The sequence below is a fragment of the Amblyomma americanum genome, chromosome 1, assembly GCF_052857255.1.
Source record: "Amblyomma americanum isolate KBUSLIRL-KWMA chromosome 1, ASM5285725v1, whole genome shotgun sequence".
NCBI classification, from domain to species: domain Eukaryota; kingdom Metazoa; phylum Arthropoda; class Arachnida; order Ixodida; family Ixodidae; genus Amblyomma; species Amblyomma americanum.
This window is the reverse complement of record NC_135497.1, coordinates 28530191-28549317: the sequence shown is the minus strand read 5'-3', so window position 1 is coordinate 28549317 and position 19127 is coordinate 28530191. Positions and strand designations below refer to the sequence as shown.

The 19127-nt window shown below is 48.6% G+C and overlaps 1 pseudogene across 1 annotated transcript in view; it reads right to left on the bottom strand.

Moving 5' to 3' along the window:
• Positions 1 to 19127, bottom strand: part of LOC144123943 (protein argonaute-4 pseudogene) — a 97750-nt pseudogene that overhangs the window by 61741 nt on the left and 16882 nt on the right. The window contains exon 3 of the transcript XR_013313142.1: positions 2781 to 4814. The product of XR_013313142.1 is annotated as a protein argonaute-4 pseudogene (transcript). The remainder of the gene's footprint in view (positions 1 to 2780; positions 4815 to 19127) is intronic.

Genomic DNA, 19127 nt, shown 5'->3' with positions numbered 1-19127 from the left:
TGTGACGAAAATTTTTTTTTTCAAAAAGCCCTTCCTGCGCTACTTAAGAGCAATAAAAGCAAGTCCTTCAAAACAATACGTCCGAACAGTGTCAGTAATGATATATCAATACATGATATTGACAGCACCCCCTACTTCGATGCTGAATGTCCTAAAGCATTTAACTCGTTTTTCGCATATATTTTCACCCAAGAAGATAATCCTAACGTCTCGTATGTACCTGATTTTGGTTACCCGTACATGGCGCCGGTTGACATTACACTTGATGGCTTAGTACACCTGATAAATAACCTAGTACCCTCTTTTTCTGGTGTTGATTAAATCAATTCAAAATACTAAAGAAATGCCATTTCTGTCTCCAAAATCATCTTCCTTCATATCTTTAAGCAGTCATTATCTACAGGTGAGGTTTCCACCGGTTGAAAAATAGGAAAGGTTGTACCGGTTTTCAAAAGTGGCAACAAACACTCGCACGAAAACTGCCCACTTCCACCTTTTTGGACTTTGCCAAAGAATTTTATCGGGTAGAACATTGCCGACAAATATCTAAGCTTTGTGCACTTAAATTACATTCTTTAACTCTGTCATGGGTCCGTAGTTTTCTTTCTAATTGCCAGCAGTACACCGTTGTTAACAAGTATTAATTTCCTGTTTGCGATGTTACATCGGGCGCGGCGCTAGAAGCCTCCTCTGTCCATTACTATTAATAATTTACATTATTAACCTGCCAGCAACAATCTCATCTTAGATACACATATTTGCTGACGTCTGCATTATTCATTGACCAATAAAATTTACTAATGGCCACCTTGAACTTCAATGTCACCTCGATTGCATAAACGACTGGTGTAAAACGTGTCTAATGACTAAACATTTCTAAGTGTAATATAATTACTTTTAGCCAAAAATGCGCAACTTCGAATTTTCCATACCGCAATAATAACGATACATTGGCTCGCAATACGCAGTATAAGCATCTAGGCGTCCATATTTCACCAAACTTTTCTCGGGCTGAACACACATCCACCACTTTCGCTAATGCTTCCCGGTCACTAGTTTTCTTTCGCCGTAACCTGCTATGCACTACCCCTGACATGCGTAAACAAGCCTATATTACTTTTGTAGCACCGCAGCTAGAGTACACTTCATCCATCTGGTCACCTTATCAGAAATATCTAATAGAGAAGTTGGAAGCTGTCCAGAATCGGGCTTGTCGTCTCATTTTGGCAAAATTACAGTTATCAGTCCAGTGCAACCCAACTGAAGATCAAACTTTCGCTCCATGCATCCTTTGCAAATTCGTCGCGAGACTGCCCTTTTATCTATCTTTCACAAATACGTCCATGCCACTGATTCACCGCCAGCACATCTACAACGTCCCTCCTACTTATAACTGCAGCTATGCCGAATTTATGGCAACACACATGATTTCAACTTCTCGTCACTCCCGCGTGCCATTCGTCTCTGGAACGATCTTCCGGACTGCACCGCCCTGCAGGCTAATCAAGACCCCTTTCGCGAACATCTACCCAAACATTTCGTTGATAACGGTTAGCACGTCATTTAAATACTCAGGATTCGTACAACTTCGTTTTCAGCAGCTTGAGACTATTGCCTCTTCGGTTTCGTGATGCGCAGCTTTGCTCATTTATGCCTGATATGTTTTCTTTGGCTTTTGTATAAATCTTCGTGCATTTCTCCTGTTTTTGTTTCATGAAGCAGAGTGGTTTTTTTACTTTTATCCCTGTTAATGAATTGCGATATCTTATCTGAACTCACCTGTTTTTTGTGTGTTTTGCTGTACTTTTAATATGATTTTTGGATTTCTGGCCTATTTCTCACTAACTTCTGTATCGCCCCCTTACACAATGCCTCTCCAGAGGCCTATAAGGTATCTGTATATAAGTAAATAAATAATTTAACTAGTCACGGTGACGATACCGCCTTCAAGGCAGTAAAAAAAAGCCCTGAATATAAACAGTGTTAATGAGAAAGTATAACAGCAATGCCCTTCAAATATAATATAAAAATTATTTTGTAGAAAATGCCACTGTTCTTGCTTGACAAGTGTGTAAAAGTAGAACTCGTGTGTCAGCTCACAGGATAACAGTACATATGAATTCCTATTAAAAATAGTGTTGTTTATGAATAAACGATTATACTCTGGGTAGTGACTTCACACAAAAAAGTTGCATGTCTTTCCGCATGCGGAATGGCGAAAAGAGTATACAGATCTCGGGCGAATGAGGTGTGGCGAACTCAGAAGGTCGCAAACGCCAGTTAGTCTGTCTAATGTCATTAAATACAAGTGTGTGGCACCACGCCAATTGCGTTAAAAATTGATTTACTAAGTAATTAATGACATAAAACTTGACCGTGTGGCACGGGTATAACACCTCGAACTGTCGTTCAGCTCAACGGACGGTCAACTGCACAGCAGTTATAATCGCCCGTGTGTAAGAAGGATGGCAGGCGGAGCGGATACGTACAAAACCGCGCCAGAGGCCTCAGTCTTGGATGTTTACCACCTTTTGAAGAGAAACGATCAAGCTGAGGTCAACTAACGCCGACAAGACGTCTCCAGAAATGAATATCCTGGATGTCCTGAAATTATATCCCTGTGGAGATCAATTCGGTGTCGTTACGTATATGCACAGCTAGTCGGCTTCTCCAAAGACAAAGGTTATCCAATGACACTAGTGACATTGAATGCGGGAAAAACTGTCTTAACAAGATGAGCGTTTAGTGGGCACAGTATAGTAGTAGGCGCAGTTACTTACCTCATAGTTACGGACTTCCAAGAACTGCCCCTCGCTCACTCCGTCCCTGTAGAAGACGATCCGCTCGGGCTTGTGCCTGGTGGCGCGGTGGAAAGCCAGTAGCAATTCTTTGATCATGTCCTTCAGGTCTCTAATGATTTCCACACGCGCCTTAGCCTCGGAGTCTTCAATCTGTACCCGAATGGTGGCGTGAAACTTGGACGGTACAGTGTCTAGGCTTCCGACGCACGCGGCGATGGATGGCCTCACCTTGTCTCCAGGCGATGGGTGCGACACGTCTGCTCCAATGACGATCACGGGCCTATGAAACAGCTTCGGCTTCTCCTGCATCAGGAGACTATTGTTGATACCGCCCATCTTGGCGTTGATCTTCTGGCACAGGTTTTGGATGAGCGCTGCGTTGCACTTTTGGACCACGTTGTTGTCCAAGATGCATTGTGTGCGCAGAGAGAGCTCAGTCTCTGCCACCTGCTTGATCTCAGCGTAGTTCGTGACTTTTGTTATCACTGCCACAACCATCTCCAACTGCGGGTACTGCTTGCGCTGCTCCGTGAGAACGGTCCGCATGGGCTGGCGGTTTGTGTCGAACGTGATGACCGCAAGCGGCTGCGCAATGCGCATGCCCAGTTCTTGGCCGATGCGGATCAGCATCCTGATGAAGTTTTCCAGGGAATCCTTGTGCGCGAAGCGGCTCACGTTGAGAACAATCCACTTTGTCATGGACATCGCCTTGTAGAAGCGCTGCCCTCGGAGATCCCACGTACCGTCGCGCGGCTTGCACATGGTGTTGTTCTCAAATACCAGAGATGGCGGGTCGAGCACTCTGCCCACAACCTGAGTGGGCTCAGTGTTGATCTTGACGCCGAACTCTCGCAGGTACTTGTCCGAGCTGCTGACCATGTCGCGCACAGACTGACGAATCTTCTGGAAGCGCTTGGCTGGCGGCTTGGCCGTGCGCTTGATCATCTCGGCGGCCTGACTCTCGTCGAGCTTCTTCCGACAGTGCTGGCCTTCGGCCAGCTCGCACACCTCCAGAGGAATGTAGACCGGATGCGTCGGGCTGCCACTCTGCACGCAAGGGAAGTTCGGGTACGACAAGCGCCTGTAGCGGCTCTGGAAGTAGTCGGCGACGGAGATCTGACTACCTTCTGATTCAAAATAGATTTCCTTCGCAGGTTCCCTCGTGATCTTGACCACTTTGTACTTGCGCGGGTACGGAAGGTGCGTCACTTTGACACGGAGTCCCTTGAGCTCCCTATTCAGGCGCACGTACTGGTTGTCGCGCAATGACCGGAAGTCTGCGGGCGTCAACACACGACGGCTGTCGCTTAAGAACCTGCACATGAAGTCGACCAGTGGAAGCGACTCGTAGAATGTTGTTGCTGACATGTCGACGTTAAGCATGGGCTTCCATTGGGCGGGTCGAACACTCGTGTAGTAGCCAAACCACACCTCCCGGCCTCCTCCGAGGTCATTGTACTCGTTGGGTTCCGGCGGTCTGAAAAACGAGCGTCCAACCGGTGCAAGGTTGATCGAGGGGCTGTGCCTCAAGACGATGTCTATGGCCTGGAGGACTTCCTGGGGCACAGTTTGTACGCGCTTTTGGAAGACGCCATGCAGGGCGTCCAGATTCACTGTGGCCGCGTACTGGATCTTGATTATAAACTTCTGGGATCTTTGGTCTTCCTCGAGGTCGACTGTGAATGTCCGCTCGCGGAAGTTGAGCTGGCGGCGCGTGTACAGGTTCTTGCGGCCATCGAAAGCCGGGATGCAGTTGGCCAGGTCTTGCCGGTACTTCTTTACTAGGAGCTCGATGACAATCCTGTTGATCTTTGTACTGAGGCATCGGTACTTTTTCTGCTCAGGAACCTTGGTCTCCTTGGCAGTTTCCGAGGAGATGTCGACGTCGTAGTGGTAGACGCTGCCAGTCGGTATCTCGATGCTGAAGTGGTTGGCAAGAAGTTGTATGGTCCGGCCCAGCTGGCCGTGGGCAGGCCGCCGTGGGAAGTGAGAGGGTAGGGTTCGCTCGAGCTCCTGCGCCGTGTTTGGAGGTAATTAGAGCAGAGCATGAACAATTAAGTATGGACGCACTGTTTCGTGTGTTGCGCGTCACATAAGTTTGGCCGAATGGTCTTCGATCTACACTACAGCGCAGGACCGGTTCCGGTGAGTCTTAATGGAAAAAGCCTCCTGCACCCCGTGCATTATAGCGAGCCCTTTAAAGGACAGCGCTTGAACAAGAATATCCTCCAGTGACAATGTTTAAAATGTTTTGTGCAAGCGAAGTTATGTGCAGTCAAAATTTAAATTTCAGCGTCTTCGAGCCTTTCTATATCTTTTCATCACTCTTTTCATGCTCACAGGTCGGCACTGTTCAGCCAGCCCTACCCACTCGGCCCCACCGCCGGCTGCCTATGCGTTCGGGATCCCCCCCCCCCCCTGTAGAATGGGGTCGGGGGGGCTTCCTGAACCGCCGAAGCGACGCTTATTACTGGCAGCGGCCATAGCAGCTGCCTTACTTCTGAATCTAACCGACAGACACATCTGAACAAAAATACGCAGGAGCGCGAGGCGGAGAAATGCGCGGGCGTGAAAAAGTCACTGGAAAGAGCTCGCCAACCTTCGCTCGGGATTGTGGGTTCTGAATATTTGGTTCCGATGTTTATGACGAGAGAACGTAGTGATTGAGCGAGGTTCTGTACCCGGTTGGTCAAAAGTTTCGGGGCCAGAGGGCTTGCTTGTTTCATCGGTATATCATGGCATTTAAGACGCGAATAAAGCTATCAAGGTTCCCAGAGCACAGAACGATACCTCTTCCGCTTTCTACGGATATTCTGAGTCTGGTGGTGTCATGTCTGCCTGATAATACAGCTCAAAAGCAGACCCTTTGGCCTGAGAACTTTTAACCGACCCTGTACTTTCCTTGGATTATATTTCAGAGCCTTGTGCTATTTTTAGCGCATATGACAGGGACGATCGGGACGATTGCAAAATCAAGGAACCGCACTGCGTAGTCGCGGTGTTCATCAAAAGCGCGACCGTAATTACTTGTTCTTTTTCTGCCTTAAATTATTTATACAGTGAACCAAGGCCATGATGGTGCCACAGCTGTAGAAGCATTTCTTGCAAGGTTTCTGAACCACTCAAAGGGAAAATGTAGGCTATTTTGAATATGTTTAGACGTGGTATTGTGTTCCCATTCGCATCACATTTCTTAAGAGTCCCTTCTCTGTGCCTCAAAAACCGTTTTTCAGAATCCTGAGTAGAAGCTCTTTAAAACAGGAAAAACAAAGAACGCCGAAACCAAAACTCGGTTTCTCCCCAAGTATGACGCCGAGATCGAGGCTTGTCGTCATGCATACTGTCACAGAACCTCTCGGTGCGTTGACTGACTAAACTGGAGACTGTAAGCGACAGACCACTGTTTGTGTGAAATGGCCAAAAACAAAGGTCTTATTTTTTTTCTTCTTGACCAATCTCCGAGCAAATATCGACGGGCATGCAGCTGGTGACGTCACATGTCCAAGGTCGCCCACAGAAATGGTCCCGATTGGGGTGAAAAAAATTGGAAAAATTTAATTATTCATGATGAAACAAACCGGCGCCCGGCACCGAAGCTCGGCACAAGGAACTACAGTGGAAATTTCGGCATTCGTGGAGGTCGGAAAGACGCACCAGCCGCTCATTAACAGTGAAAGATGAGCAACATACGGGAATCTTTCTATGAATTGACAATGTGCAGACGCGTAATTTATAAGAATCAACAGCTACAGCCCAAGGAAACATCAGTTTGCCAGAGTGGAAGTTTGGGCTCGAGAGTGCAACATTTCGCTTGGAGTAAAAGCGCATTTAACGCGTGAATAAAAAAGACAATGCACTCACTGCGGTGGCTAAGTGCTTAGTGCGCTCGGCTGCTGACCCGGTGTACGCAGGTTTGAACCCGACCGCGGCGGCTGCGTTTTGATGGAGGCGAAAGGCGCCCGTGTGCTGTTCGATATCAGTGCACGTTAAAGATCCCCAGGAGGTCGAAATTATTCCTCAGCCCTCCACTACGGCACTACTTCGTTTCTTCTTTCACTCCCCCCACCCTTGTCCCTTCCCTTACGGGGGCGGTTGGGGGCACTGCACCATTTCCTTCCGCCCCCCCCTCCCGCCAGAAAAGTTAATGTCGATTAGCCCAATAATAATAATAATAGGAATAATAATAATAATTGCTTTTTGGGATAAGGAAATGATGCACCATCTGTCTCATATATCCCTGCACACCTGAACCGCGCCATAAAAGAAGGGATAGAGGGAGTGAAAGAAGAAAGGAAGAAAGAGGTTCCGTAGTGGAGGGCACCGGAATAATTTCGACCACCTGAGGATCGTTAACCTGCACTGACATCGCACAGCACATGGGCGCCTTAGTGTTTTGACTCCATAAAAACGCAGCTGCCGCGGTCGGGTTCGAACCCGGGAACTCCAGATCAGTAGCAGAGCGCCCTAACCACTGAGCCACCGCGGCCGGTTGGATTAGCCCAGCTAATCCAGGATATACAAAGGGGAAGCGAGACTGAGCTCTCCACTGTCCCGCAGAGCCGGTTGTGCGCCTTTCCTGGTTGTGCGCCTTTCCTTTCGTGAAAATGAATGGTCCATCCCCAGGATTCTGGACCATGCGCCTCGAAAAACCGGTCGCGCCATCTCGCGACAGCCGGCGGTGCGGCGGCGCGTAACTCAATGGCGACGAAAAATAAAAATTGATATTTCGTCGCGCATAACAGTTAGAAATTAGCTCTCTCGCCTAGATGTTAAATGCATCTTAAATTTTCATTTAGTCGAGTTTCATCGATGTAGCTTACATATTGAGTTTGCCATGAGCAATGATCTATGACAGCATGGAGCCTATGGCGAGGTCCTGAAAAATACCCCACTTGACTTCAATTTATCGCTCACTACAGCCCTATTTTAAAATATATCGACAAGCTCTAGCAGGTTCACGTAGGGTAATGTCCTACCTTAAAGGAAGTATAAGGTATTTTACATTTCAATGGCGTAAAAGTCTTCCTGCGCTATTTCACTATTGATCATGCATCATCAGCTTTTTCATGAAACGTGTGGCGCCCTCTCTCGGTGCGTTGGAAAGGCACACGTCCCTGCTCGCGGCCGGGCTCGAGTAGCGGAGGCGGCTCGATTCCGGCCGTGCCCTGCTACAGTGTCCCTGCTTTGGTAGGTTGCTTTTGGAGGTTGAGCCTGCCGTACGAATGCGCAGTTTTATAAAAATTGCCCCCATCGGAGGGAGGCTATGGCCATGGGCTGCTACATAAAATGCTACAAGAAAGCGTGTGCCTTCTATGAGGTATATAGAGGAAATTATAAGAAGACTCTTTGGCTTGACAGGTACATTTTTCATTAAGCGCGTACAGTGACCACACCGGCATAGATGATAGTGGAATTGCGTACACAATAACAGTGCAAAGCAATGAAGCTTCTAGGTACTTTCGTTCAAGCAGTGAAATTTGTAATTCCCGGACGCTCATGCTTAGAGCTCACTCACCGATACTTGCATATGGTTCTTGCACTGTGCATTCAAAATTGTAAAATCGTGTCTTAATGTCTACATTTCAACACTCATGTTATTAGCCTCAATAGCAGAAAGCTCTTCCAATCTTTTGTCGATGTGGTGCAAGTGCAGCAAGGATGCGTTGAAGTGAATGTTGCATGTGTTCACATAAGAGGCGGCAAACCTGATGCTGCGTTTTATGCCAGTAGGTTATTTGTCCAATGTAACAATTAGTAGTGTTGTAGTTCACATTTTGTCTAGGTTGGTAAAGTGCTTCTCACGATTCGATCGTTCGCCGTCGAGAAGGGGTTTACCATTGCTGTAATCGATGCTTGGTTCGGCAATTCTGTCAGAGATGTACGTGAAGGATGAACCGCTAACGAAGACTTCATAGAGTGGCATGCTGGGAACTATTCTGAAGAGTGTGCCATCAGTTCGGCAAGCCAGTAACTACGCCGTTACCCAGAGCAGCAATCAAGAGTCAAACTCTAGTTAAATGTTCTTGATTATAATTTAAATCTGCTAAGAAATGAACACAAGTTATTGTCGGATAACACGATGTTTAAAAGATTACTGGTTTTCTCCAGTACGGTGACTCGGCGCTCCACCCAACCCGTTTGTGCAATGCGCCGCTAGCGCGATTCATTAGCGACAGGCCGCTACATGCTCGCGGCCCTGAATATGCAGTGAATTTACCGTGTTGCGAATATGTGCAACAATACCCATAAGCACTTTCGCACGAGTGGCGCGAACATATTTTTTTTTTTGCATAAGTTCCAACCTACCGTCGTTTTTTTTTTTTCTGCAGCTCTCCTATCTACTTTTCGCTATCCTCTCTCTTTGCTTTTAATTCCACCGGTTGCAGTTCCAGTGCTTGAGGGATTAGATAGCAATCGCTGGGCCGGCAACATTTTTAGCTTCCTTTTTGTATTCTCGTCAGTTGTTGTTGCCTCTGAAGCTCTTGGCACACTACTACTTCTTGGATGTGTGACTCCCGGGGAGTTAGCGCGGCTTTTTAAGCGCACAAACCGCGGGAATCAGAAGAGGGAGCCGTTTCCACGGAACGATCCAGCGACTTTTAAATGTGCCATGCATCTCCATGTTCCTGGTGCTGGCTCCCTTCCCCTGTCGAGCGGACGGAGAGAATTTCAAGCCGTGGAGAGAAGGGGTTGGGGGGCGATGAAAGAACAACTTAAACCGCGAAGAAAAGTTCGGGGAACCTGAAATAGCTTCAAGCCATGAAGAGCCACCGAGAGCCCGGCGATCCTTCCATTGTTATAAACCGGACCCCCCTTCCAACGCGTACACGAGCGCCCGCGCGCTGATGCCGACATCTAGCACGGACGCCTCACCTAGGCTTGCTGGCGTCTCCTGCAGTGTGCATGCGCAGACCGGTTTCGGCTTACGCTAAGAGCGCGGACGCTGAGCGCGTACGCCCAGGAAGGGCCATTCGAGTTGGCGCCTCTAGGCCTTTTTTGGGGTGGGATGACTGTCTTTGAAGTGGCACAGGAGGCCTCCGATAATGATGTCCGGCTTGTGTGTAGTTTGCATCCCTTCCTTTCTGAGAACACTGGCCAAGGTTTCGCAGACATCCTTTACGTACTAACTGCATACGCGTTTTTGCCACCAGCGTGTCCTTAGCATAAGCAAATCGAGTTGTTTTCGTTGCATTCTTTTCAGTTTTAGATGATACATCGAGTGAAGAATCTTGGGTATCCATTGCCTAGAAATGTTTTCTTTTGCTGATGATGAGTTTTAATGGCGCACTGGCAACCTCGCACCAAGCGCAATGGGTTGAAGTGTTTTCTTCAACACAATGTTAGGTGGAAGATCATTTTTCGAGCACTTCAACTCAAAGAAACCAAGCGCCAGGCTTCGAGAAAACTTCTACCCATTGGAAATCAGTGGGTACACGGCGACACTGCGGAACGAATCACACACCGTCCTCGAGCCGCATGCTCAAAGCGATGTGTCATTGCTGTTGTCGCTGATTTTAAAACAAATATGCAAGAATTGGGAATCGTCTTAACCAAGACTTGCTTGAATTCCACCATTCCCTTAGGGCACAATTTTCAGCACTGTTCCTCCCAAAAAGGCTACGGGAACAAGACGCACAACACGCAGCATCAAACGGATGAAGAACGTGGAGAGGCGGTAACGGAAAGGGCCAAGGATGATTTGAGCAGGTGCATAGGTACGGAGAAATTCTTTTTCAAGAGCTACACGGGCAGCCGGTAGCAGGGTGGTAAGAGGGAGGAAGAAAAGGACAGTGGGGAGGGGTCTCCTGCTGTGCCTTTGCCTGCCTTTCTTGTTTTTCTCCTTTTACTTTTCCTCGAATCGTGGAGCGCAGTCCATGGTTGCTTTGGATGCGCTATGTTTCTGTTCCCTATGGTGCGAAGCACGAGCTGCACGACATAGTCGGCGCCTCTGCGAAAACGGCCCGGAAAGGTCATGGACGCACTCTTGCCTCCAGGCTGTCACAAAAAAAAACTTACAACCGCTAATGTGTCAGTCCTGGCAAAGGGTTTCTCCACACGCAGACAAAAATCTCCCAAAAAAGACATCAGAATTTCTGCAAAAGATTCTTTACTGCCTTCCGCCAAACTAAGGAATTCCACCAGCCTTGTTAAAAGCACGGCGCATGGCACAGGTAGACAGTGCCACCAAAATCAATTTCGGACGAGTTAGCGTGGTTACGCCAGTTGCAACTAGGAGTGCTAGCACTTCGGTTTTCAGTGCTGTTTCAGTGTTCGGTTCCGTTGCGCACAGATGCAGCTGATGAAGACGACGATATCCAAAATACAGCGCAAGAGACTGGTATTTTATGACGCAGAATGTTCGGCTGCGGCGGTGTGGCAGTCGACGGCGGCAAAAAAGCGCTCCGCTGCCGCCGACGCCGGCGAATCGCCCGGAAAAACGCTCCATGCGGGCCACGCTTAAAGCCCGGGATACATGCGACGTTTTTTCCGACGATGTTCGCGCGGCAGAAAACGGCGCGGCGGCGCGACGCCCGGCCGGAGATACATGGAGGGAAACAGCGGCAGCCCGCCGCCGCGTATCTCTCAGCGCGAAAGCAATATGATCAACAAGTGGCAAATACCATTGAGCGAGGAGCTCTTTGAGAGCAGCGACGCTGACTCCTTATTCAGAATAACGAAATTGTTCATTTAGACAACACTGTACTGATTGCAGCACGCGTGCATAGATATCTACAAGGTTTTCTGCGCTCGAATGCATGCGGTCGCGTACCTTTCGATGCCCGCTCAGCCGTGGCTACCATCGGCTGCGGTTTTATTCGGCACCTTCGCTTCAGGGAGGAAAAGCGGGCATTTCGATCCAAGATTCGGCCGTGTTCTCCAAAAAAAGTGACATTTCATGTCTCGTGAAGCGTTTATTTTCACGATAACAACATTTTCGTGCAATAAACACAGGAGAGCTCGTCGGCCATGGCGGCCATGTTGGCGGCGGTGGCGGCGGCGGAGGCAGCCAAACCGGAAGAGCGGGCGGTCTCTCCGGACGCCGCGCGTCAATATCTGGCGGGGCCAGATCGGCGGCGGCGGGCGTTTTTTTAGAGACCGGGCGTCAAATGCGCGCCGTCGGGCGAAAATCGCCCAAAAAACGCTCCATGTATCCCGGGCTTAACGCAGTAACCAGCAAAACGTATGCGTTCTCGCCGCCTCGGGTTCGAAACTCACTCGCGGCCGTAAAACATTTTCGATTATTTTATTTCAGGTCAAGTAAATTTCAGACATACAAAGAGGCCACGTCGAAATCCAAAATTGAAGCCTCAGTGCTGCAATGAAAAATGCGACCCCGTTAGCCCGCTGTTCTACCAGCTTGTGGAGGCAACGGTTGGTACCAATGCGGCCACTCGATGGAACCGCATCACCGAGTGGCCGTGGCTCTCATCTGCTCACTCACTGAAAAATGCAGCGCGTTGGAAATGTTTTCCTTAAGCCCCATCTCGATGGGCACATCCTAGGCGTACGGCAGAGCGCCTGCGCGCCCAGCCCCGCGCCGCGACGAGGCAACACAAAGCGGACGTCCGACAAACGAACCGTGGCCGCAGCGCTGCGGCCGAACACTGCGAGGCATGCGACCACCGAATGGACGTTGACGGCACTAATGTACTGGAAACCGAAGCTAACCCGCACAGGAGGCTTCTACTTGAGTCGTGGCACATCCAACAGACAGGGAAGAATGTTAATCGCTCCCTGGGGACACTTCCCGCTTCTTACATCCATGGTTTGCAGCCACTGACCCGGATGTCTTCAACACGAGGGCTTAAAAAGCCGAGGTTCGAACCATCCGAGGGTTTGTCGACAGCCCGGCGCCGAGATGCGGCGATTTCCATGTTAATCCCCGTCAGCAGGAAGCGTGCATGGCGAGGCAAGCGGGCGTAGACCGGCGAAGGCAAAGACCGAGCCAGAGGAAAGGAGCCAAGACGTTTTCCCGAAACCGCCCGCCCCCCTTCGCCCGTCTAAGGAAACCACCGCAGTGATAGCGTAGCATAGCGCATGGTCAGCGCGGATGCGGCAAGCAGACGCCGCGTCTAAGCCGCGACGGCGTCGATGTCAGAGGATGGGGCATACCAACGGGTCCCGAGAAGCGGGCCTGCTTAACGAAACGCTGAAGCGTGTTCAGAGGCAGCAACGACAGGCTGGCGCCTCTTTCCAGATTTTGCGGGGACGCCTGTCAACAGTCGTCCCGAAGACGAGTAGTCTACTACTCGCAGCGGTAGCGATCGGTTGAATATCGGTAATTGGCGTAAAGCTGGGAGCCGCATGGGAATGTTTTGATGTATTTTCATATGTTTCTCGTTTTACTTTTTAAGGGAGAGAGTTTGAGTAATACTGTGGAAGAATGGGGCGTGGCATGCAAACCTGTTGGCCCAAGCATTTCGAGGGTTCATTCCTGGAATTACATTTTCTTATAGCAATTTAGATGTGCTGTGTATTTCAGGGAGAGGGTTTGAACCTTGCCGAAATTGGAGGGCGTGCCATGAAGTTTGTAAACCAATGATGGGTTAGTTTGCTGTTGATTGGGCGATGCAAGAGGTGGGCCGGGTTTCTAGGTCTTTAAAACCAGGGTCCGGAGCCATGGGAGATCGTTCTGAGCTAGATTTAGATCCCTTGCATCTTCGGCGGTGCCAATGAAGGAAGATTTTCTCTTAGCCAGTTCCATGTAACCGCCATCGCCCCCCATACACCTTGCCCTCGTCTCCCGCATCCTTTAAGCTCCTCAGGACCTGGCTGTCTCGCTACTGTCTGTCATCAGCTGCAACTGGTTAGCCAGTTCCCTGCGTCCATTGACTTTCTTCTGCTGAAGTTTTGATGTACCACCTGGTCGAGAGAGTCATTGCCAAAACGGTAAGCAACAACCTTCCCAAGCCATTTCTTTAAGCACCTCGGTCCATGTTACGTTTTGTGTTTGTTTGCATGTCCTGATTACACAATTCAGGGCGGTCTGTAGAGCTTGTTGGTAACTTTTTTTTAATTCCTACAGCATGACAAGCGTAGAGCTTACATGCGTGTGCAGTCACTGTGGACTTGGTTTGTGTGGAAGGATTGTCACGGAAATTCAGTGTGGGGTCATCGTTTCGATTAAAGAAGATAGGAGGCTTAGGTAGAATTCGACACAACCACTAGGTTGCGAACCAAACGCGCTCGAGGCCACAAGCACGCTTTGGTGTTTTGGGGAAAGGAAATGGCGCAGTATCTGTCTCGCATATCGGCGGACACCTGAACCGCGCCGTAAGGGAAGGGATAAAGGGGGAGTGAAAGAAGAAAGGAAGAAAGAGGTGCCGTAGTGGAGGGCTCCGGAATAATTTCGACCACCTGGGGATCTTTAACGTGCGCTGACATCGCACAGCACACGGGCGCCTTAGCGTTTTTCCTCCATAAAAACGCAGCCGCCGCGGTCGGGTTCGAACCCGGGAACTCCGGCTCAGTAGTCGAGCGCCCTAACCACTGAGCCACCGTGGCGGGTAATGATCTGGGAACAAGAACAAACAAAGGACGCGTCTTCGTTTGGAGCTATCCACGAGGGCCACGATTAAACATTAATTCTTTCGCATTCCATGATTTCACAAGCAGTCTTCAGTGTCCTCAAAATTTCTTCGTTTTTTTTCTGACATATAACTGCGAATTTGTAAAGCTAATACTTGTACATAGTTCCTGACCACTCTCCCTCCTATAGTTTATGGCTATAGTTATTTCATTTCTCTAATCTGCCTGATATCTCTTTATTTGCGCTGCCCCAGCTCAAGTGCTCGCAGCAGGAAAAATCTTTCCCTTCTTTTCTTTTATTATTTGGATAAAATCACCGCTACTACTACTACATAGAATTGCCACCCATCACAGTTAGCATTCAACATTGCACATGCGACACGTGACACGCCGCCGCGGTGGCCGAGTGGTTATGGCGCTCGTCTGCTGGCCCGAAAGATGCGGGTTCAATCCCGGCCTCGGCGGTCGAATTTCGATGCAGGTGAAATTCGAGAGCCCCGTGTACTATGCGTTGTCGATGCATGTTAAAGAACCCCAGGTGGTCGAAATTTCCCAAGCCCTTCACTACGGCGTCTCTCATAGCCTGAGTCGGTTTGGGGCGTTAAACCCTCATAAAACAACGACCATAAAAAATGTACACAACGACCGGTCGTTCATGTTTATAGCATGCAAACAGCTTAAGGCCCTTGCTTACATGGTGCTAATTGCGGTTTACGTAGTGCTCTCATATTTTATTAGGTAAAAAGCAGTACAGGGAGACGTCGGAGCAAATGTATTATTATTCCAAAGGATATGCAAGGCACTGCAGATAATTTAGCGAAGCTTAAAGAGATAACATGCAAAGGTTCGAATAATGCAGAAATACAGCAGGCGCCTTCTGCTGGACATAATATTTCTGAAGTACGCAATTAACAAGTAGCGCTATCTCTCTTGTTATTCATAACTTTAGCTCAACATTTTCAACATAAATGTAGACCAAGTGAGGACTTTATTTACTAATGTACGCATGCCAGTGTTACCGGATACGTTGTCATTCACAAGTAGACATGATGCAAAGCATGCAAGGCGAGCGAATTAAAGAGGAATCGCTCGTGGGCGATGTAAAACGGTATAGCATACCTACTGACAGAGGAGTGAAGCGGCAAGATTTGACACATAAAAAAAACATGCAGCTGGTTCGCTTTCCCATCTCGAGGAATAAAAATAAGCGCACAACAATATGTTTGGATAGAACAGATGACAACCTAAACCTTGCAAGTGCAGAATATTTGCAGCGCGCGCATTTGTTTCTTCAAGCTTTCCTTAGCATTAGCTGAGCGACTCTGAATACCAGGTGTTACCTGGAAGACGTTTCAAAAATATGCGTTTTGGCTTTAAAATATGGCTTTTACGGCACAGTATTACCAGTGTGAATTGTTTCCGGTGAATTGTTTTAACTATTCAGCTGGTTAACTAGATTTTAATAATTAACTTTTAACAATTGCAGTTAGGCGCTTAGTCGTAATTTTAGACTTGTAGCCGGTAGTTAGTAATAGCCATATAAGTTTTTAGAATTTCCAAAACATGGTTACCTTTGGCCATATGGATCGACAAAATTTGGCTGTTTCGACTAGTTGCGCGCACTGGAAAGGTTTCTTTGCTTGCATGCTTTCGAAAGCGCATGTATTTTGGCGCTAACTGGTTCTTGAAAATTGGCTTTTGAGGAGAGGAAATGACACAGTAACTGTCCCGCCTATCTCGGCGGGCACCCGAATTGCACCGTAAGGGAAGAGATGAAGGAGGGAGTTAAAGAAGAAAGGAACAAATAGGTGCCGTTGTGGAGGGCTCCAGAATAATTTCGACCAACTAGGGATCTTCAAAGTGCAGTGATATTGCACAGCGCATGGGTGCCTTTTGCGTTTCGCCTCCATAGAAGCGCAGCCGCTGCGGTTGAGTGCCAACACGGGTACTCCGGCTCAGCAGATGAGCACCTTAACCACTGAGCCATCGCATGATGTAGCCAAATTTTGTCGAGCCACTGCGATGAGGGTAATCGCGTTTTCGAAATTCTAAAAACTGATACGGATATTAGTAACCTACCTCTAACTGCAACTAGGCGCCTATATAATAGTTAAAAGGTAATATCAGAATTAGTAAACCAGCTTCCTCCCGGTTTACTGCCTGTTAACTACTGGGTAACTACCGGTTAGCTACAGTTTGCGGGCACTGGTATACTATGCCGCAAAATCCATATTTTAAAAGCGAAAGCTTCTCCTGCTTTCGTCGGAGCGATTTCGCCGTCACCTCACGTTTGATCTTGAACGTCCTTGCTGCGCCGCTGCCATAGCAACCCAGCAAGTGACTTCGCCGCGCCGCAAAACCTAGTCTTCGCCGTCTCTGCGCAGGGGCTCCACAGCCGTGCAGCGGCTGCTGCCTGACCACGTTATCTAGCCGAGTATCAGCTGGATAAAAAAATATTAGCTGTTGCTCAACTACTGCTGAACCTTGTTAGACAGGGAGAGCTGTGATGTATCGTGCAAGCAGACGGGGCTTAGCGTCTGTAGCGTTGAGTGCGTTCCGCACACTGGATGAGCAGTGCGCCCAACCTGCCACCCTGGCAGGTGGCATTTGAATTAATGGCTGATCGCGAGAGGTTGGTCAGGCTGCGGCCTATTGCTGCAGTGCCGCGTGTCTGCCACAACGTTGTCAGCGCTAATGCATGCAGCCCACATCTTTCTCTCACCACCATCACGTACCTCAAAGCGCTATTGAGGCGCCCACTTACACAGGTGGCCAGTTATATGCGCCCTTCCTTTCCACAAAATCACCAAGAAAGTTGTCAACGCCAACACCAATGAACACAATGAACGCCGACGACTTTCGCTTTGTTAGCTGAGCTAATCCGAGAAAGCTTAATTTTGATGATGACTTAGTCTTCTCTGTAACACCTGGTATGTGTTACTGCTGTTATCTGTATAAGAGAGCCCAGAAAAATTCAAACCTTTTTCTTTTGCATTTGTTTATTGATGTTTGAAAAAATGTTGTTAGCTTGCATATAAATAAGCTGCGAGGAATATAAACTTAAGAGGTGTCTTGATCACGTTTTCTTTAGGTTTTTAGGTTTTCATTGACTAAAATGTGTTAGAGAAATTGGTAAAATTGCACAGTAGGAGGCCCCAAAGCGCGGCAGTCAGGGAGACTTCCTATAACAAATTCTCTCCGCAATTGGTATACCGCCAGTTTTCACTCGGACTCACAAAAGGGACGACGAAAGGCGCGAGTGGACTACCTGCGCCGCATACACCGACAGGCACGAAATGCTGTATACGTCGACGCAGCCATGTACCCCAATTCCACGAACGCGGTGGCGGTAGTTTTGGACACCAACTTCAAGGAAATCGCCAGCGCCTCTCTACGCAACTGCTCTCCCACAGTAGCAGAAACGGCCGCAATCGGTCTCGCCATCCAGCACGGCGATACCACGCGAAACGGACTAAAAATTGTTACAGACTCCCAGTCGGCGTGTCGGCTCTTCCTCACTGGCAGACTTCCACACTCCATCGCTCCATTCTGACTACCCCACATGTTAAAAATTCCACATGCAAGCACCAAATCACTTGGGCTCCTGGGCACGAGGGGCTCGAGGGAAACGAGGCCCCGGACAGTCTAGCTCGAGATACACCAACCGAGCGACTAACCTCCCCGACGTCACCCCTCTTCCCTCTATGTACGGCGAACGCCTCCTCCTTCTCCGAACGCAAAGGCAAGTCTATCCCCCACCACACTCGAAGCTAACGGCGGCAGAGGGGAGGGGCTGGCGACAACTACAGACGAACACCTTCCCAAACCTACACAAATACCATATCATGTTTCCCGATAGATACGACGGAATCTGCCCCTGGTGTGGCGGAATTCCAACAACATACCATGTAACATAGGGCTGCTCCGGTAGCAAGTCCCCCGAACTAGACAAACATCAATCCGAGGAACAGTGGGAGTCTGCCCTGCTCAGCTCCGATTTGGTGACCCAGCGTAGCCTGATATCCCAAGCAAGAGCAACTGCGGTGGACATTGGGGTCCTGAAATAAGGACTCCACCCAAAATCTATTTTTTTCCCGCCTCTTTATCCTACCTTTTTATGAATAAATGTTTTCTACTACTACTACTACTACTACCGCCAGTTTTGAACACTCGACTTCCAAACTTAGTGATGATGCCAGAGACAAAGCATTTTTCATAAATATATTTTTTCGCGCTAAGCGGGCAGCCTGAGTCCAGTAAGGTAGATAACGCGGTCAAGATTTTGAGCAAACCCTTCAATCCCCAGTAACTTAAGTCCTCTAAGGCACTCATTTCGTCACAAATGGATATGTTAACATTTGCATAAATTACCATTCATGTTCATTGGCTCTTCATTTCGTAGTGACATATCTTTCCTTTGTCTTTTCTTTGGTTCACTTGTGCTTCGTTTTGTCGTTGCTCGGCGTGTGTGAGTTTTCTTGCGCTAAATGTTTCACCATGCCATCTTTTTTTACAGAGCAAGGGATACCTTATAAAATGGAAAGGATATTCCAAGTGGCATTGCTCCGTTGAACCAAGAACCAATCTGAACGGCGCCTGTCTCCGGGAATTTAAGCACCCAAGCAAGCCATCGCCACAACGACTGGAAGCTGCTGCTGAGGAATTAATTTACCCTGTGCAAAAGAAACTTTCCAACAGCCGTCGATCCAGCGGGCGTGTCAAGGTGAACATAGACCTGGACATCTTTAGAGGGGTTTTCAGTAGGAAAGAAAGGCCGCTCGAAAGGGGTTGGATTGT